Genomic DNA, 21,453 nt, shown 5'->3' with positions numbered 1-21,453 from the left:
AGTGTTTCTTTGACAGTGCAGAAGCTTCTGAATTTGATGTAATCACATTTGTAAATTTTGGTTTAGATTATCAGTGCCTCTGGGGTCTTTTCCAAGCAATTTTTCCCTATGTCAGTGTCTTGCAGAGTTTCCTCAATGTTCTGTAATAAATGATGGTATCGGGTCATAGATTTAGGTCTTTGATCCACTTTAAATAGATCTTTGTGTAAGGTGTAAGAAAGGGTTCTTGTTTCCTCTTCTGCGAGTGGTGGTCCAGTTTTTCCAGAAACATTTGTTGAAAATACTGTCCTTGCTCCAGGGATTGATTTTAGATCTTTTATCAAAGAAAAATTGATTGTAGATGCATGGATAGATTTCTGGCATTTCCATTCTGTTCCATTGGTCTATCCATCTGTTTTTGTACCTGTACCAGGCTGTTTTGATTACGACTGCCTTGTAGTATGTCTTGAAATCTTGTATTGTGATGCCTCTGGCTTTGTTTTTGCTTTAGAAATCAAGGCATCATGTTTTTCCATATGAATTTCAGCATCATTTTTTCCTGTATTTGAGAAGAATGTCCTTGGTATTTTGATTGGTATTCCATTGAATCTTTAAATTGATTTCAGTAGTATGGACATTTTGATGATATTGATTCTTCCTATCCATTAACATGGAGGATTTTTCCATTTTTTGTGTCTTCTAATTCTTTCTTTAGTGATTTATAGTTCTCATTGTAGAGGTCTTTGAAGTCCTTTATTAAATTTATTAAAATATACTTAATTTTGTGTAGCTATTGTGAGTGAGATTGACCTTAGTAGTTTTACTCAGCCATGGCATTGTCTGTGTATGCAAAGCAACTGATTTTTTTTTTTGTTGAGTTTATATCTTGTCATTTTTCCAAAGTCTTTTATGAGTTCCAATAGTCTCTCAGTGGAATCTTTTGGATCCCCAAAATATAGGATCCTGTCATCTGTAAACAGGGATAGTTTTAATTCTTCCTTCCCAAGTTGTATCCTTTTGACTTCTTTTTCTTGCCTAATGGATGTGGCTAAATCTTTCAGGAATATCTTGAATAGTGATGGTGAGAGTGGGCATCCTTGTCTAGTTCAGGATCTTGGGGAGAATGCTTCCATCTTTTCACCATTCCATAGAATGCTGGGTGTGGGTTTGTCATAAATTGTCTTCATTTTGCTGATAAATATTCCTACTACACTCAATTTACTTAATGTTTTCATCATGAAACGATTTTGTATTTTCTCAAATACTTTTTCTACATCTATTAAGATAAATACAGCTTTTGTTCTTCAGTTTATTAATGTGATGTATCACATTGATTGATTTCCCAGTGTTGAACCAGTGATAAATACCACTTGGTCCAGGTGAATGATCTTTTGATGTACTGTTGGATTAAATTGGACAGTATTTTGTTGAGGATTTTTGTGTCTATGTTCATCAGGGAAATTGGTCTATAGTTCTCTTTATCTGTTGTATCTTTTTCTGCTTTAGAAATTAAGAACATGCTGGCTTCAGAGAAGAAGTTTGAGAAGATTACTTCCCTTTCAATTGTTTTGAATAGCTTGAGAAGAATTGGAGTTAGTTCTTTAAATGTCTGGTTGCATTGAGCAGTGAAGTCATTGGGTTCTGAACCTTTTGGAGGAGAGGGTCTTTATTACTGGTTCAATTTCTGTCTTGGTTATTGTTCTGTTTATGTTTTCTATGTCTTTATATCTCAATTTATGTAGGTTGTATGCATCCAGGAATCTAACCATTTCTTCTAGGTTTCCCAATTTGTTGGCATATAGCTCTTTGTAGTATTTTCTGATCATTCTTTTTATTTCTGAGGAATCTGTTGTTATATTTCTTTTTTAGTTCTAATTTTATTGATTGGGTCTTCTCCCTCTTTTTTGTTTAGTTGGGCCAAGGGTGTGGCAATTTTGTTTATTTTTTCAAAAAATAAGCTCTTCATTTCACTGATCCTTTATATTTTGTTGCAATTTTGTTTATTCTCTAATTTTAATTATTTCTTTTCTTCTACTAATTAGGGTTTTCTTTTGATGTTGTTTTTCTAAGTCATTGAAATGCATTGATAGCTCATTTATTTAGTGTTTTTCCTATTTCTTGATGTAGGAAGCAATTGCTATAAACATTCCTATTAACACTGCTTTTGCTACATCCCATAATCTTTGATATGTTCTATTGTCATCTCCATTTGTTTCCAGGAATTTATATTTCTCTTTTGACTTCTCCTATGATCCACTGTTCATTTGGGACCATGTTGTCCAGTCTCCAGGTATATGCATCTGTCCTAGAGATGCCTATGTTGTTGATTTCCAGCTTCATTCTGTTGTGGTCAGAGAAGATGTATGGTAAGATTTCAATTTTTTCAATTTTCTGAGGCTTGATTTATGGCCTAGCATGTGGTCTATCCTAGAGAAAGTTCCATACACTGATGAGAAGAATGTGTATTCTATGACTGTAGGATGAAAAGTTCTGAAGATATGTTAGGTCCATTTGGACTTCTTTGTCAATTAACTCTGCTGTTCCTTGCTGATTTTCTGTTTGATTCATCTGTCCATTGCTGAAAGTGGTGAATTGTTACTATTGTATTCAAGTCTATGTCTCCCTTTAGGTCCATTAACAGTTCTTTTAAATAGCCATGTGCCCTGTAATTGGGTACATACACATTTATTATAGTCAAACCCTCCTGTTAAATTGATCATTTAGTCACAGTGCCCTTCTTCATATCTTTTAACAGTTGTTATATTAAAGTCTATTTTGTCTAATATTAGAATGGCAACATCAGCTCTTTTTTGGCTTCTGTTGGCATAGAATATTTTTTTCCATCCTTTCACTTTCAGTCTGCATGTCTCTTTGTTGGTGAGATGTGTTTCTTGTAGGCAGAAAATAGATGTGTTTTGCTTTTAATCCATTCAATCAGTCTGTATCTTTTAACTGGAGAGTTGAGAATATTTACATTCAACATGACTATTGACAGGAACAGCTTGGCCCTGCCATTTTTCCATAAATATTCCTACTGTTTACTTTGAATTTCCTTTGTACTTTTACTAGGAGATTTTCTGCCTCACCTTCCTTCATAGTGATAACCATGTTTCTGTGTTTTTGTGGGTAGCACATCCGTAAGCACCTTTTGTAAGGCTGGATGAGTGGTGAAAAATCTTTTCAATTTTTATTTCTTATGGAAGGCCTTTATTTCCCCTTCATTCACAAGTGAGAGCTTTGCAGGGTATGGTATTCTAGGTTTACATTTTTTCCTTAAGTTTTGGAATATATCTTGCCATTCCCTCCTAGCAAGTATGGTTTTTGGTGAGAAATCAGCTGTGAGTCTAATTGGAAATCTTCTGAAGTAATCTGGAGTTTCTCTTGTGAACATTTTAGCATCTTTTCTTTATGCTTTCCTGTGTGAAGTTATTTACAATGCATCATAGTGAAAATCTTTCTGGATATGTCTATTAGGAATTCGATGTGCTTCCACAATTTGGACATCCCCTTCTTTTTCCAAATTGGGGAAGTTTTCTGTAACTATTTCACTAAAAAGATATTCTAATTCATTTTCTCTTTCCATGTATTCAGGGTCTCCTAAGGACTGTATGTTGGGTCATTTGATAATATCCCATAAATCCCCAAGACTGTTTATAAGTTTTCTAATTTTTTTTTGGTCAGACTGTAAAATTTCCAGAGACTTGTCTTATAACTCTGATATTCTTTCTTTTGACTCACTGACTATGTTGTTAAGGCTTTCCACCACATTTTTATTTGATCTATTGGATTCTTCATTTCTAATATTTCATTATGAATTATCTTTAAAATCTCAATTTCATGAGACAAATTTTCATTCTTGTCATGTATGGATTTCTTTAATTCGTGGATTTGCTTCTTATTACTTCTAAGTAATCCTATGATCAATTTTTTGAATTCTGTTTCAGGCATTTCTTCAAGCTTTTTGTCTTCACATTCTAGTATTGAAGTGTTGTATTCCTTGGTGCCATCATATTGTCTTCATTATTCTTGTTTTTTGAATTGCTGTGTCTATTTGTAAGCGTTTGTGTAGATACTTGTTGGATTTTCTTCCCTTTGATGGCTTTTAACTATGGACGATGCCTCTGTAGCTTAGTGGGGTATCTGCTGTTTCAGTAAATGCCCTGAGGTGTGTGCTGGGTGTGGCCAGGTAGTATGAGCATGAATCCTGCAGCAGTGACCTTCACCTAAAAAACAGGGAGCCCTGACTGATGGAGCCAACCACAGTGACTCTCTAGAGACCCAGCCACACCTGGAGCCCTCCCACACAGTCTCAGTGTTTTCACAGTCCCAGCACTCAAGGTTCCCATAGTCTCAAGCACCCAGCCCCCAGCCAATTCTCCAAACCAGATTCAGGTATCTCCTCTCAGATGGTTGCTGGGAATGCAGACATGAGCTGGGCAGCTGTTACATATGTCCAAAATTGTGCCTGCCCTCTCTCAGCTAGTTACACGACACTGATGCTGGGTGTCCCAGGAAAGAGAAATGTGCCCCCCCTTTATTCCCTCTAGGTTGACAGGTACACTGTCCCTCAGAGGGCTCTAAATATAAAGCACTGTTTGAGAACAAGTTTTACAGTTAATTGTCATAGTATAACTCATTAAGGACAAAGGTCCTACATGGGGGAGTAAGTGTACAGTGACTCCTGTTGTTGATTGAGCAATTTACTTACAACACCTTAAAAATACACACAGTACTCTATTTATGTAGAAAAATCATTCTCCCTTAAAAATCTGTCCTTTGGGCCTGTGTTGTGGTTCAGCTGGTTAAGTCACCAATTGCCATGCTGGCATCCCATATCATATCTCCAGTTGGAGCCCTAGGTGCTCAGCTTCTGACCCAGCTCCCTGCTGGTATACCTGGGAAAGCACATACCAGTGGAACACAGTCCAAGTGCTTGGGCCCCTGACACTCAGATGTGAAACCAGCATGGAATTTCTGTTGAGCCTGGCCCAATCCCAACTGTTGTGGCCATTTGGGTAGTGAATCAGTGTATGGAGGATCGATCTCTCTCTCTCTCTCTCTCTCTCTCTCTCTCCCTCGAACTTTGCAACTCTGCCTTTAAATATGTGAAGCAAATCTTTTTTAGAAGTCTGTACTTATTCACACATTTTTACAAAACCCTCCTCCTTACTGAAGTTATTAATCTTAAGAAATGAAAGGGCAGAATATCAAGCAATCAAAACGTGTAAAAGATATGTTATTTCTTCTACCTGTGATTGTTATTTCAATAGACACCTACTACTTCTGTCTTCTGGAATGCAGTCAGATTTCACTTCTCTGCTGTCACCATGTTGTATTTTAAAAGCCACATATTGATTTAATTTCGATGCATTACGTTGTCAATGGTGGTAGAATTCCTCTCCTCCGTGTTTTACATTAATCCATTTACATCTATAGAAAATGGACCTGCAACCATGGTAATAACACCTGTCTCTGCCTTATCTCAAAAACATGCTTATATAACTAAAAATAGGATTACATTCATGTTCAGATTATTGACATTTAAGTATACAGAAAGCAAGACTACCATTATTTACAAGTGGTTTGTTACTTTCTTCTTGAATAAATGTAGAAAAGTTTATTAATTATATACTGCAAATGTGAAAAAGAGATTCTTATCCATTTCAAATGCCTCTTTTTTCCACAATTATGTTTAAAGATAGACAAGCTTCTTTGTATTTCCATAGTCATAATAAATGTATAGGTGCTATCATATTTTATACGCCCTAAATATGAGCAGTAATTTTGTAAAACTTTGTCATCAGAAATACATTTTCTTATTGTAATACTTCCAAGTATAGGGGTTCAAACTTGATAAAGTTTCACTAAGCTCTCTTCTTAGACTGTGCCTCGAATACAGCACACAGTCATATGCAAGATGCTTCTCTAAAGGCATTAAAAGATGTCAAGATAATTGACATTGTTCCTGCTCTCTGTGGCAGCAAATGTAACATCTTACTTTTTTGTCACTATGTGCAAATATGTGTAATCACTCCATAGCCAGAAGAGGAAAAGATGAATACTGCACTATGAGGTAAACTAAAAGTAATGGATAAACCAACTAGCTCTTCAAAATAAATAGGATCTGCAACATTTCTGTAAGTTACTGATTCCCTTTTTTTGTTCAAACTCTTGTTGAACTCTTTACTTAGTGTAGGGTTAATTTTATTAGTATAAAGTTAACCAAAAATAGATCTTATTAAAAAATAAGAATGGGAATAAGAGAGGGAGAAAGAAAACGGATGGGATCATGGGCAGGAGGGATGGTAGGGTGGAAAATATCACTATGTTCCTGAAATAGATAGCAATTCCAGAATGATAACTAAGGACCTGAATTATATGTAATTGTCTGTTGTTTAATAAACTGTGGTGTTTATAAGGGAAGATGATCATGCAATAAAGGTATTATTTAACAAATGAAACAAAAGTGTTGGTGAATAAAGGGCTAATTTATGCCACTGTATGAAAAAAATCACCATTTCAAGTCTTGATTTCATTCTAAGACTCATAGCTCATTGACTGAAAAAGACCAGAGCAAACAAATGGTAAGTCCATTATTCGTTCCTTACAGATACCTAAGGCCTTTTGCCAAAGTAACTATATACTGTATTTCCAGGACGAGGGTCAGATAAAAAAATAGAATACTCAGATATTTGGGGGGAGTTTGGGACACAGATTTGAGTAGTCACTGAGGCCAAGTGAAACAAGATACCAACATCCCAATGTTTATGCCGTAAATAGAATTCCAGGTCAAGTTTGTCTTAGAGTCTACTATACCTTATATACCTAATATACCATACAATTATGGTATTATGAAATTGTTTCCCTGGTTTCTAAAGGTACAAACAAAAATATTATATTTTTGACCTGGGAGATTTCTCATATTGGTTTCCTGACCTGAAGAATGAGCTATTGTGTTATAAAATGCCAATAAGACCCTAAAGCACTTTTCCACATCTGGCCAAAACAGAGAAACATAATCAAACAACATCCTTGGTGGAATGGTAGATATCAGTATCTCCTTCAAAGATATAATGGGTTTAGGAATAGTGACTTCTATCCCACTTCCATTTAATTCTACGTATATTCCAGCAAAAACCAGCAGATGGCAACAGATGTTGAACTATGATAAATTTGCTGTTTGGAGCCTTAATTTCAACTACTATTACGTATGTGATATCTCCACCAGAATGAATCAGTTCAGCATCTGACACGTGATATGTGAGTACTAATGATCAACTGTGTTGTCTTTAATCCTCATCAGGAAGGGGGATCAAAATTCTTCACACTCATTTGCTCTGGACAGTCGCATACATTCCCAGTTTTGCCCCAGATTTATCTTAACTCTTCAGCTCTCTATCATTATATAAGCATCAGCCATCCGGTAACTCCTTGTAACTTCACTCCAGTAAATATATACATATATATATATATGGAATATATATATACATATATATATATGGAAGAATAACATAACTGTTTAGAGATTGGTCACATCAATGCAATGCAATTTTTAGTGGTCTGAAACTTGCTGTAAATCTCCTAGTAAACAACAAGTTACCCAGTGGAGATCAACTTGACCCTATTCTCTGCCACGATAAAACAATGGATACAAAATGGAAGTACATGCTCAGGTAAAAGCCACAAATTCAACTTGTATTTATATGCAGACTGGAGTAAATGTCTTCCTAGGACAATTTTAATCTCATGAAAGTGCATTGAAGAGGAGCTTAAACATTTTTATTGAGAACACTAATGTTTTACTGAGAGGATGTTATAAATCATGACATGCAAGCAGGTTCTGCCTTATGTTGCATTGGGATATTTCTTTTTTTTAACAATTCTTTATGTTCCAGACAAGCATAGAAAAATCTATCTTGTTCAAAGAGGACATTATGTTAAGCAAAATAATGCAGAAGTATTGTGAGTTTCACAACATACATCAAAATAAAAGTAGAACAACAATATGACAACAGAAGGAAATGCAAATAGACTTATAAGATTAATTTATTAATTAATATTAGGTAAAGATAGACTGTGATAGCTAACTACACATAATTGTAAACCTCAGAATAACTATTAAAAACTAAAAATGAAGTGTAATTACCAAACAAAATAAAGCTACAAAACAATCAATCAATAAAAAATGCATTAAACAAGGAAAAAGTGGACAAAATACAGAGGGAGTTAAACTAGCCAATTAGCATATTTAAATCATTTATCAAATTTTGACTAATTATATCTAATTTTAAGTATTTATCTCAATTACAAAAAAGATATCTCAAGAGTGGATTAAAATTTTAAAGGATTAAACAAAATTGGGCAAAATGACAATGGCAAATCTAACAATATCAAACATTACATAAAACATAAAATATGAAAGCCTTAATTAAAAGATAAAATTGCAAAATTAGGCTTTTTCTGATTTTTTAAATTTTATTTAAGTTATACAGGTTTCATATATTTCATATATCCAGATTTAAGAACATAGTGGCACTTTCCCTCCTACCCTCCCTTCCGACCACACTCCAACCCTTCCTCCCCCACCCTCTCGAGTTCCCACTCTTAATTTTTATGATGATCTAAAGTATACTTAATAATCATATAGTTAAAACTACTCCAAATAAAAGAGTTCAACAAATAGTATGAAGAGAAAGAAAACAAAACAAAAAAAGCTGTTTCTCAATGAAAAAGACAAGAGCTATAAACAATCATTGATTCTCAAAATGTCTATTTCACTCCAATAGATGACATTTCAGATTCTCAGTTACCTTGGATCAGGGAAAATATATATCTCTATTTTGGGGACTGGCTTATTTCACTAAGTGTAATGGTTTCCAGTTGAGTCCATCTTGTTGCAAAAAATGGGGTTTCTTTTTTTTTACAGTTGAATAGTACACCATAATTTCTTTATCCAGTCAACAGCTGATAGACATCTGGGTTTTTCCATATCTTAGCTATTGTGATTTGTGTTACAATGAGCATAGGGCTACATATAACTCCTTCATATACTGATTTCTTCAGGTTTGGGTGAATTCCCAGGAGTGGGATGGCTGGATCATACAGTAGGTCTATATTCAGATTCCTGAGTTATCTCCATACTGTCTTCCACAGTGGATGCACCAGTTTACATTCCTAACAGTGGACCAGGGTACTCTTTTCCATACATTCTCACCAGCATTTTCCTTTGTTGATTTCTGCATGAGAGCCATTTGAACTGAAGTGAGGTGAAGCCTCACCATGGTTTTGATTTGTGTTTCCCTAACGGCTAGTGATCCTAAGCATTTTCTCAAGTGTCCAGGGTGGGCTGAATATCCAGGACAACACTGAAGTTGGGCGTGGTAGATCTCAATACCCAGCTACACACCTTACTTCTCATTTCACCACTGAGTCCCTACAGTCTTAGCACACAAGGCTCCCACAGTTGCAAGGTCCAGAGGTTTCTCTCAGCCCTGCCAGGCTGTCCAATCAACAGAGAGGCAGATGTTCTCCAAGACAGTTCTGCCTAGGCATCTTGACCCTGAGAGACTGCAAGCACCCCACCATCCCACATTACTGCCCAGACACCTCCCAGACAAGCTCAAAGTCAGTGGGGACTGTAGACCGTTCCCTCCACTAGAATCTGTGGATCACACACACACAAGAGCCACTGACCAAACTTTGCTGCCTGCTGGCCACTGACACAGGCACTGCCAATTAGGTGTTCCATCTCAGTCTACTGTTGTATGAGGGCACGAAGTCTTCCATGGCTGCTGACTTAACCCAAAATGGCACCTGTCCTCTTGCAACTGGGCAGTAGGTGTTGTTTTGGGGAATTTGGCAGGGGATGGGAGGGGGCAAACATCCCCCCTCCATTTCCACTTCATCCACAATCAGCTAGCAACAATGATCAGTGCCCAAGGCTCCAGATCTAACTGTTCCAGTACCATTTGTCAAAGAGATTATCCTTCCTCTAGGGATTGATTTTAGATCCTTTTTCAAAGGTTAGCTGGTGGTAGATCTGTGGATTGATTTCTGGAGTTTCTATTCTGTTCCACTGGTCTACATATCTTTTTTTATGCCAATATCAGACTGTTTCGATTACAACTGCCCTGTAGTATGTCTTGAGATCTGGTATTGTGATGCCTCCAGCTTTCTTTTTGTTGTTTAAGATCGCTTTAGCTATTTGGGTTTTCTTGTGTTTCCATATGAATTTTAGTATATTGATGTTTTGATTGGAATCACATTGAATAAGTAAATTGCTTTCAGTAGTATGATATTTTAATGAATTTAATTCCTCCAATCCAAGAATGTAGAGGATTTTTTTGTGTATCCTCTAATTTTCTTCAATGTTTTGTAATTTTCATCATGAAGATCTTTTACCTTGTTGGTTAAATTTATTCTAAGGTATTTAAGTTTCTGTAGTTATTGTGGAAGGGACTGATTTTAGAAGTTCTTAGTCATGGCATTTTCTATGTATATAAAGGCTATTGATTTTTCTGTGTGGATTTTATATTCTGCAACTTTAACAAACTCTCCTATAAGTTCCAATACTCTATTACTAGAGTCTAGTGGAGTCTTTTGGTTTCCGTATATATGGAATCATGTCATCTGCAAAGAGGAATAATTTGAGTTTGTCCTTCCCAATACATATCCATTTGATTTCTTTTTCTTGACTAATGATTTTGGCTAAAACTTTCAGGACTATGTTGAATAGCAATGGTAAAGGTGAGTACCCTCTTCTGCATCCTGATCTTAGTGGACATGTTTCCAACTTTTCCCATTCAATATGATGATTGGTGTAGGTTTGTAATATATTACCTTGAGTGTGTTGAGGAATATTCCATTCGTATTCAATTATCTTAAGGTTTTTATCATGAAAGGATGCTGTATTTTACATTTTATCTTTGCCAAAAGGCCAAGAGGTGATATGGGATGTTGTGTCTTATCTTTCTGTGCACCTATTGATACACAGAAATATGCATAAACATCATATATGTTTATGCTTTCTGTGCATCTATTGAGATAATCATGATTTTTATTCTTCAATATGTTAATGTGATGTGTAACATTGAATTGTGCATGTTGAAACATCACTAAATACAGGAGATAAATTCCACTTGGTCCAGGTGAATGATTTTTCTGCTGTGCTATTGGATTTGATTAGCTAGTATTTTCTTGAAGATTTTTGCATCTGTGTTCATCAGTTATTGGTCTATAGTTCTCTATCTGTTATATTCTTTTCTAATTTTGGAATTAAGGAGATTCTGGCCTCATAGAAGGATTTTGGAAGGATGCCCTCCCTTTCAACTGTTTTCAATAGTTTGAGAAGAATTGGAATTAGTTCTTCATTAAAATTCTAGTAGAATTCAGTAGGAATCCATCTGGTCTTGGATTTTTCTTTGGGGTCTTTATTACCGATTCAATCTCCATCTTGGTTTGGTTATTTGTCTGTTTAGGTTTCCTAAGTGTTCATGACTCAATTTTGGTAGATTGTATGTGTCCAGAAATCTATCTATTTCTTCTAGATTTTCCAATTTGTTGGCATAGAGCTGTTTATAGGAATTCCTGATTATTCTTTTTATTTCTGTGCTATCCATTGTTACATCTCCTTTTTCATCTCTGATTTTATTGATTTGGGTCTTCTCCCTCTTTTATTGGCTAGTTGGACCAAGATATATCAATTTTGTTTATTTTTTCGAAAACCTTTCTCTTCATTTCACTGATCTTTTGTATATTTTTGTTTTAATTTTATCATCTCTTCTCTATTTCTTTTCTCTTACTAAGCTTAGGTTTGTTTGTTGCTGTTTTTCTATGTCCTTGAGATACATTGGTTGTTCATTTAGTTGGTACCTATCCAATTTCTTGAGGTAGACATGAATTAACATTGCTTTTGCTGTATCCCATTAGTTTTGATATGTTGTATTATCATCTTCATTTGTTTCCATAAATTTTACCATTTTCCTTTTGATTTCTTCTATGACCTGCTATTCATTGGAGTATGTTGTTCAATCTGGAGAGTGGGGAAGGAAGACCTTTCTCTCTGTCTCTCTCTCTCGCTGTCTGTAACCTCTACCTGTCAAATAAATAAATAAAAAGCTAAAAAAAATTAAGAGAATAAGAAAGAGGGAGGAGGGTGGATGGGAGTGTGCATGAGAGGGAGGGTAGGATGGCCAAAATCGCTATGCTCCAAATCTCTGCATATAAAATATATGAAATTTTTTCACCTTATGTAAATAAAAATGTTTAAAAATAAATAAAAGAAAAGAAAACAAAGAATTATAAAACCATTGTGGATATTAGAATTTCATCAGATAAATAAAATCCCCTAAAATTTTACTCTAATAATGCAATTGGGAAAATGTTATGGGCTTATGTTATTTACATCATTGCTAAAGTTTAAAAAGACTTCTTTAAGCAAAGAAAAAGTCTGTCATTTATTTTAGGTGAAAAATATATATTTGTATTATTTTCTTCCTTTATTCAAATAAATAGCCTTAAATGCTCTATAAAAGTAGCAAATATTTATCTGACTTATAAAAAAATGCATATTGAATTTAAGAATTTTGGGGGGCCAGTGCAGTTGTGCAGTGGGTTAAAGCCCTGGCCTGCAGTACCAGCATCCCATATGAGCACTGGTTCAAGTCCCAGCTGCTCCACTTCCAATCTAGCTCTCTGCTATGGCCTGGGAAAGCAGTAGAAGATAGTGCAAGTTATTGGGCCCCTGTACCCACATGGGAGACTTGGAAGAAGATGCTGGCTCCTGGCTTCAGATCATCTCTGCTCTGCCTATTGTAGTCATTTGGGGAGTGAACCAGCAGATGGAAGACCTCTCTCTCTCTCTCCCTCTCTCTCTGGCTCCACCTCTATCTACAATTCTGTCTTTCAAATAAATAAATATTTTTAAAAAAGAATATTTGCTTAAGTTATTCAAAGTTATAAAACTAGAGAAACTCGTATCTTTTGAATCATAAGCTTAATAAAAGAAAATGTTTTATTTTCCTAATTCTTCTAATACCACACTGACTATCTTCTGGATCTTAATGTACTATGATTTTCATTGAGTATCTTAATGAGTAGAGTCAAGGGAAACGTGGATCAGAGTTAATAAAATATGAATATGATCTGAATATTTTAGATTCCTCTACTGAAAATCCTATGACCTAATCTATTAACAATCATGAATTAAATTCTCTTTATTTTCTTGTTCCATTGATCTTCTTACTAGTGTGCTCAGAATTTGTAAATGACCTAAATAATTGAATGAGTAGAAGGATGTAAAGAGAAGAAGTAAAAGCCTAATAGCAAGACATGTAGCTCCCTGAAAAATAAGGACATTCGACAGGATGGGAATGCTTGTGCTGCTGTGCATGTGGAATGTTGGAAAAGCACACTCTCTGATACTGAACTCAAGCTGGAAGAAGAAAGTCCAGTCTCAAAATGGAGCACCACGATCCAAAGGAACCAGAGCAGTTGGGGAAACTGTTTATTGGCGGTCTAAGCTTTGAAATTTAAACTACAGATGATAATTTGAGAGAGCATTTTGAAAAATGGGCACACCTACAGATTATATGGTAATGAAAGACCCCCAAATGAAATGTTCCAGTGACTTTGGTTCTGTGACTTACTCTGGTATTGAAGAAGTTGGTATAGCAGTGTGTGTTCACCACACTAGGTTAATGGGCATGGAGTGGAACCAAAGAGACCTCTTTCCAGAGAGGATTCAGTAAATCCTGGTGCCCATCTAACAGTAAAGGAGATTTTTGTTGGTAGTGTTAAAGAAGACACAAAAGAATATAATTTGAGAGACTACTTTGAGAAGTATGGCAAGATTGAAACTTTAGAAGTTATGGATTCAGAGCAGGAAAAAAGAGAAGATCTGCTTTTGTAACTTTTGGTGATCATGATGCAAAATTGTTGTTCAGAAATACCACACTATTATTGCACATCACTGTGAGGTGAAAAAGGCCATTCCTAAACAAGAGATGCTATCTGCTGCTGGATCTCCAAGAGGCTATGGGTGGATGTGGCACAAGTTGCAGAGAATTTGAAGGTAGTGGAGGTCATTTTAGCCATAGAGGAAACTTGGGTGGAAGAGGAGATTATGGCAGTAAAGGTGGCAACAACAGAGGAGTTATGGAGGAATGATAGTGAATAGAATGGATTTCTGGGGATGATAGCAACTATTGCATTCTATCTGGTTACAGTAGCAGAGAAGGCTATGGTGTCTGGACCAGAATATGGAAACCAATGTGGTAGATACAGTGGAGGAGTGGGATATGATGGTTAAATGAAGAAAAAATTTAGAATGTAACTGTACTGGTGGTGGAAACTACAATGATTTTGGAAATTCTTGTGGACAACAGCAAATTATGGACCCATGCAACAGGAGTGTTTTGGTGGTAGAAGCACAGTGGTTACAGTGGTGGCTAGAGATCTGTTGGTGGAAGTTGTGGATATGATAGCAGAAAGTTCTAAAACTAGAAAAAGAGCTGCAATTTTTTTAAATTTTTTTTTAAGATTTATTTTATTTATTTGAAAGACGAAGTTACAGAGAGAGGTCCTCTATTCACTGGTTCACTCTCCAGATGGCCATGACGGCCAGAGCTACGCTGATCCGAAGCCAGGAGCCAGGAGCGTCTTCCTGTTCTCCCACATGGTTGCAGGGGCCCAAGGACTTGGGTCATCTTCTACTGCTTTCCCAAGCCATAGCAGAGAGCTAGATCGGAAAAGGAGCAGCCGGGACTGGAACTGGTGCCCATATTGGTGCCGGAGCTGATTCAGGCAAGGGCTTTAACCCGCTACGCCACAGCACTGGCCCCAGAGCTACAATTCTTATCAACAGAGTGAAGAGTTGTCAGGAAAGCTGCAGGTTATTTTGAGATAGTTGTTCCACGTACATAAAAGGGAATGTACAAACCTGCAGCACAAGGAATGATGATTATAATCAGAAAAGTTACTGCAACATAAACAAGAAACCCTTCTTGCTCAGGACTGTCATAGACACAGCTTGCAAAAAGTTAGGGCCTGCGCCGTGGCTCAGTAGGCTAATCCTCCGCCTTGCAGAGCCGGCACACCGGGTTCTAGTCCCGGTCGGGGCACCGATCCTGTCCCGGTTGCCCCTCTTCCAGGCCAGCTCTCTGCTGTGGCCAGGGAGTGCAGTGGAGGATGGCCCAAGTGCTTGGGCCCTGCACCCCATGGGAGACCAGGAGAAGCACCTGGCTCCTGCCATCGGATCAGCGCGATGCGCCGGCCACACCGAGCCTACCGCGGCGGCCATTGGAGGGTGAACCAACGGCAAAAAGGAAGACCTTTCTCTCTGTCTCCCTCTACTGTCCACTCTGCCTGTCCAAAAAAAAAAAAAAAGTTCAACTATTGATTAATACAGTATAGTGTCAATTAGATGTACATTGCTGAGGTCTTCTATCTGTTGTAGCTTTATCTTATTTTTTCTTTTTAGTACATCAGATATAGTAACCTTGAAATTGTGAGTCTGGTACATGGTGGGAGATTACATCTAGTTACATTCTTCTGCATGTGGGTATTCAATTCTACTGCACCATTTATTGGAAACACTGTCCTTTTCTTATATATATCTTACCACCTTTATCAAAGGCTAATTTACTATAGTTGTATGGGTTGGCTTCCAGGGTCTATATTCTTTTCCATTGGTCTATGTGTCTTTTTCTGCCAGTAACACATAATTTTAATGAATACAGCTTTGTAGTATATTCTAAAGCCAAGTAGTATGTCTCTTGTTTTGTTTTGTTTTGCTTTTTTTGACAGGCAGAGTGGATAGTGAGAGAGAGAGACAGAGAAAGGTCTTCCTTTGCAGTTGGTTCACCCTCCAATGGCCGCCGCGGCTGGCGCGCTGTGGCCGGCACAGCACGCTGATCCCAAAGCAGGAGCCAGGTGCTTCTCCTGGTCTCCCATGGGTTGCAGGGCCCAAGCACTTGGGCCATCCTCCACTGCACTCCCTGGCCACAGCAGAGAGCTGGCCTGGAAGAGGGGCAACCAGGAAAGAATCTGGCACCCCGACCGGGACTAGAACCCGGTGTGCCGGCTCTGCAAGGCGGAGGATTAGCCTGTTGAGCCACAGCGCCAGCCCTTGTTTTGTTCTTTTTACACAAGATTATTTTATCTATCTGGAGTCTTTCATGATTCCACATGAATTTTATGATTGTTTTTCTAGTTCTGTCAAAAATACTATCACTGGTTTATATGTATTGCTTTAAATATGTACATCACTTTGGGTAGCATGGACATTTTAACAATCCTTCCAATCCATGGATACCAGACATCTTTCTTTCTTTGTGTCCTTTTAAATTCCTTACATCAATGCTTTATGTTTTTATTGTATTCCTAGCTATCTTGTTTTTTGAAGCTATTATAAATTATGTTGTTTTCTTGATTCCTTTTTCATTTTTTTTATTGGTTGTATAACAATGGTACTGCTTTTTGTATATTGACCTTGTATGCTGAAATTTTATTGAGTTTATTTGTTAGTTCTGAGTTTCCTGGTAAGTCTTCAAGATTTTCTGTATGTAATGATCATGTCACCTGCAAAGAGTAACACGCTGATTTCTTCTTTTCCAATTTTAATGTTCTTTATTTCTTTGTCTTGCTTAATAGCTCTGGCAAGAACTTCCAGTACTATTTTGAATAAAAGTTGTGCAAGTAGATATACTTGTCTTTTTCTGGATTTCAGCAAGAAAGCCTTCAGCTTTTCCCATTGATTATAATGTTAGCTGTTAGCTTGTTTTGTGATCTTTATTGAGCTGAGATATGCTTCTTCTATTCATAATTTGTTCAGGATTTTCATCATGCAGAGATGTTGAATTTTATCAGTTGCTTTTTCTACATCTATTGAGTCCTTCATTCTGTTGATGTGATGTATCATTTTTATGGATTTGTATATTTTTAACCATCCTGTGTCCCTGGGATGAATTCCACTGTATCCCTGGGATGAATTCCCATTTTTAAGAAAATCAAAAATTCATGGTATTTAAATTTTAATTCCATTTTCAAAAATCACAAATTCATGGTAGTGAGAGTGGAAACAGTCTAATAATGGTATTTAAAGGTGGGGTATTTGAAATGTGTTTAGATTGCATTGGAGCATTAGGGTGAAGCTCTTGTGATTGAATCTTTGTGTCTTTACAGAATAAACAACATAGACACTGACAAACAAGTGTTCTCCATGTCACTTGCCAGGTGATGCCCTATGCCACCTTGTGACTTGATCAACAAGGACACCATACCAGAAGACTGATCTACTGTACACCTTTAAAACCACAAGCCAGAATAAACTTCCTTTCCTTATAAAGTAACCCATCTATTTCAAGTATTTCATTATAGTAATGAAAATCTGACTAACATAACACAATGGGAAATATTTTATCAACTGGGACCGGTGCTATGGCACGGCAGATTAAGGCCCTGGCCTGAAGCACTGGCATCCCATATGGGCACCTGTTTGAGACCCGGATGCTCCACTTCCGATCCAGCTCTCTGCTGTGGCCTGGGAAAGCAGTAGAAGATGGCCCAGGTCTTTGGGCCCCTGCACCCATGTGGGAGACTCAGAAGAGGCTCCTGGCTCCTGGCTTCAGATCAGCACAGCTCCGGCAGTTGCGGCCAATTGGGGAGTGAACCATCGGATGGAAGACCTCTCTCTCTCTCTTCTTCTCCTCTCTCTGTGCAACTCTGACTTTCAAATAAATAAATAAATCTTTAAAAAAAATTTTATCAACTGATTCAATCTCTTCACTCATTATTGGTCTGTTTAGTTGTCTATTTGTTCATGATTCAAGCTTAGTAAGGTTGATATGCCCAGGAATCTGTCCGTTACTTCTAGGTTATAAAATGTTGGTGTATAATATCAGTCTTTCATGATTCTTTGTATTTCTGTGGCATCAGTTGTATTGTCTCAGCTTTAAGCCAGATTTTGTTTATTTGAATCTGTTCCTTTTTTCCTTAATCTAACTAAGGGCTTGCCAATTGTGTTTTTATTTCTGGTGAATTAGCTCTGATATATTGATTCTTTGTATTTTTTATCATTTCATTTATTTCAACCTGATTTTTATCATTATGTTCCTTATTCTAATCTGGGGTTTGGTTTATTCTTTTTTAAAAGAGAGTTATTTTATTTATTTGAAAGACAGAGTCACAGGGAGAAGTAGAGATAGAGGAAGAGAGGTTCACTCCCTAAATGGCCTCAATGGTCAGAGCTGAGCCAATCCGAAGCCAGAAGCCTTATGCATCTCTCAGATGGGTTCAGGGGCCCAAGGACTTGGGCTATCCTCTGCTGCTTTCCCAGGCACCCTAGCAGGGAGCTGGGTCAGAAGCGGAGCAGCCAAGACTCAAACCAGTGCCCATATAGGATGCCAGTGCTGCAGGTCAGGGCTTTAACACACTTCACTACAGCACTGGCCCATTTATTCTCACTTTCCTTGTTTCCTGAGGTTCAACAATAGGTTGTTCATTTGAGAATTTTCTGCTTTTCTGATGTAGGCGTTTATTGCCATGAATTTTCTTCCTAGTACTCCTTTAGCTGTATCACATAGATTTTGGTACGTTGTATTCCCATTTTCATTCATTTCAGGAAACTTTATTTCCTTCTTAATTTCATCTTAGTTCCATTGATTGTTCAGGTGTAAGCTGTTTAATGCCCATATACTTGTATTATTTCCAAAGTTTTCCTTGTTGTTTATTTCTAGTTTTATTGAATTATGATCAGAAAACATATGCAATACAATTTCTATTTTTTCTAACTTGCTAAGATTTGTTCTGTGATCTACCATATTATGTATCTGGATGAGAAGCATGTGTATTCTGCAGCTGTTTTATGGAATTTTTTGTAAATATCTACTAAGCCCAATTGAACAAAAAGTGTGAACTAATTCTACTATTTCCTTGCTAACATCTGTCTGGATGATCTGTCCATTTGAGATCCCATCTTATTATTCTATTGGAGTCTATCTGTCCCTTTAGATCTACTGATCTTTGCTGTATATATTTGGGTCCTTCAATTTGGGTGTATATAGATTTACAATTGTTTTTTCTCTTACTTAATAGACTCCTCATTATATAATGACTTCTTGTCTCTGATTACTGCTTTTATAAAAAAGATAATTTATTTGAAAGGCAGAGTTACAGAAAGGCAGAGGCAGAGGCAGAGAGAAAGGGGAGGGGGAGAGAAGTCTTCCATCTGCAATGATTGGAGTTGGGCCAATCCAAAGCCAGGAGCCAGGAGCTTCTTCTGGGTCTCCCACACAGGTACTAGATCAGAAGTGGAGCAGCAGGGACTTGAAGCAGCACCCATATGGGATGGCGGCACTGCAGGTGGCAGCTTTACCTATTGCGCCATAGCCACCAGTTCCTCTTATTACTGCATTTAATCTAAATTCTATTTTATCTGGTCTAACTCTAGCCGCTCTTGCTTCCCTTCAGATTCTATTCACAGGGAATATCTTGCTGCATACTTTCACTTTCAGTCCCTGGAATTAAAGTAACTTTCTTAAAAGCAACAGTTAGGTCATTTTTTTTTTAATCAAGAATCAGTCATTATGTTTTTTAACTGTGGAGAGTAATGTATTTGCATTTAAGGTAATAATTAATTATATATAAGGTCTTACTAAAGCCATTTTGAAAATTATTTTCTTGTTTGTTGTAGTTTCTTCTTTTCACCATCTCTCATAATTTTGCTTTATGGTTGAGTGATTTTCTCTATTCACGTGTTTTAATTTATTCCTTTTTTTGGGGGGGTTGTCTATTTACAAATTTTTACTTTATGGTTATCATGAAATTTACCAAAAGAATATCTCCTTTTGGTTATACAAAGCTCATTTGAAAATATGCCTGACTTAACTTTGATTATATGGTAGAAAAAGAGTGACCAGAATTGTGGCACAATGGTTTAAGCTACCACTAGCGATGACAGCAGCCCATAGCTGAATGTCAATTTAAACTCCTGGCTGCACCAATTCTGATTATGCTTACTGATAATGCACCTGGGAAGGCAGTATAACATTTTCTGAAGTATTTGAGTTGCTGACAGCCATGTGGGAGACCAGGATAAAATTCCTGGCTCCTGACATCATCCTGGCTGAAATCTGGCTATTGAGACCATTTGGGGAGTGAACCAGCAGATTTAAGATTTCTCTTTCTCTCTCGCCCGCCCCCACTACTCTGTCTTTAAACAAGTAAACAAGGCTTTTTAAAAATATAAGAAACAAAACCAATGTGGTTGGCGTTGTGGCCACTGCCTGTGATGCTGATTCAAGCTCTCCTTTCAATCCAGATCCCTGCTAATGCTCCTGAGAGTGAAGTAGATGATGGCCCAAGTGATTGGGTCCTTGCCACACATGTGGAATGTGTAGATGGAGTTCCAGGCTCCTGACTTTGACCTGGCCCAGCCCTGGCCATTGAGGCCATTTGGGGAGTGAACCAGCTAATGGTTCTGTCTGTCTCTCCTCTCTGTATGTAACTCTGCCTTTTAAAGTTAAAATAAATCTTTTTTTAAAAGATAAAGAAACAGAAATATAAAAAGGTAAGGAATATTATTAAAGAACTCTACACTTGTGCTCTTTCTTCCCTAATTTTGAATTTCTTATGTCTCACTTTACATCTTTCTATATTCCCTATTTCCCAATATTTTAAAGTAGTATTATTTGTTCTAATTTTTAATCTTAATAGTAAAAATATGAGCGGTTTATGCATCATGGTTACAATATTAGAACATTCTGAATTTGTCCATGTATTAACTCTTACATATGAGATTTATACCTTCCAATACCTTCTTCTCACTTGTTAGTGTCTCCTATATTTTTAAAAGATTTATTTATTTACTTATTTATTTATTTGAAGACCAGAGTGACAGACAGGAAGAAAAATATCTCCTCTCCACTGGTTCATTCCCCAAATGCCTGTAACTGTGGAGGCCAGATCAGGCTGAAGCTAAGAGCCAGGAAGTCCATCTGGTGTTAGCAGACCAAGTACTCGGGCCATCACACGCTGCTTCTCAGACACATTGGTAGGAAGTTGGGTTAGAAGATCGTAATGTCCAGACATAAACCAGGAATTCCAATATGATACATAGATGTTGCAAGCTTCAGCTTAATTTACTGTACCACAATGCCCACGTCTCTTTCCTTTTATTTTGAAAAATCTCTCATTAGCAGCCCTGTTGATGATAAATTATCTCAACTTTTGTTTTATCTGAGAATACCTTTATCTTCCCTTCATACAAAAGGATACCTTTGTTGTACATAGTATTTTTGGTTAACAGCTTCTTCCTTTCTGTCCTGTATAAGTCTTACCCAATCCTTCTTAGCCTCTAAAGTTTCTGCCAAGAACTGTGCAAGTCAAGTGAGTTGAGTTGGGAAAGTTATGCTTTATTTGTTTTCTCTTGCTGCTTTGAGAATCTCTATCTTTGAGTTTGGAAAGGCTGATTATAAT

At 37.0% G+C, this 21,453-nt stretch overlaps 1 pseudogene; it reads left to right on the top strand.

Annotated features, from left to right (window-relative positions):
* The first annotated feature begins 13,437 nt into the window (after nt 1-13,437).
* On the top strand, nt 13,438-14,475 carry LOC133769430 (heterogeneous nuclear ribonucleoprotein A3-like; annotated as a pseudogene).
* The last annotated feature ends 6,978 nt before the right edge of the window (nt 14,476-21,453 follow it).

Source organism: Lepus europaeus, chromosome 11 (assembly GCF_033115175.1).
Source record: "Lepus europaeus isolate LE1 chromosome 11, mLepTim1.pri, whole genome shotgun sequence".
Taxonomy (NCBI): Eukaryota; Metazoa; Chordata; class Mammalia; order Lagomorpha; family Leporidae; genus Lepus; species Lepus europaeus.
The sequence above is the reverse complement of the archived record's forward strand: the minus strand, read 5'-3'. Positions and strand labels throughout refer to the sequence as shown.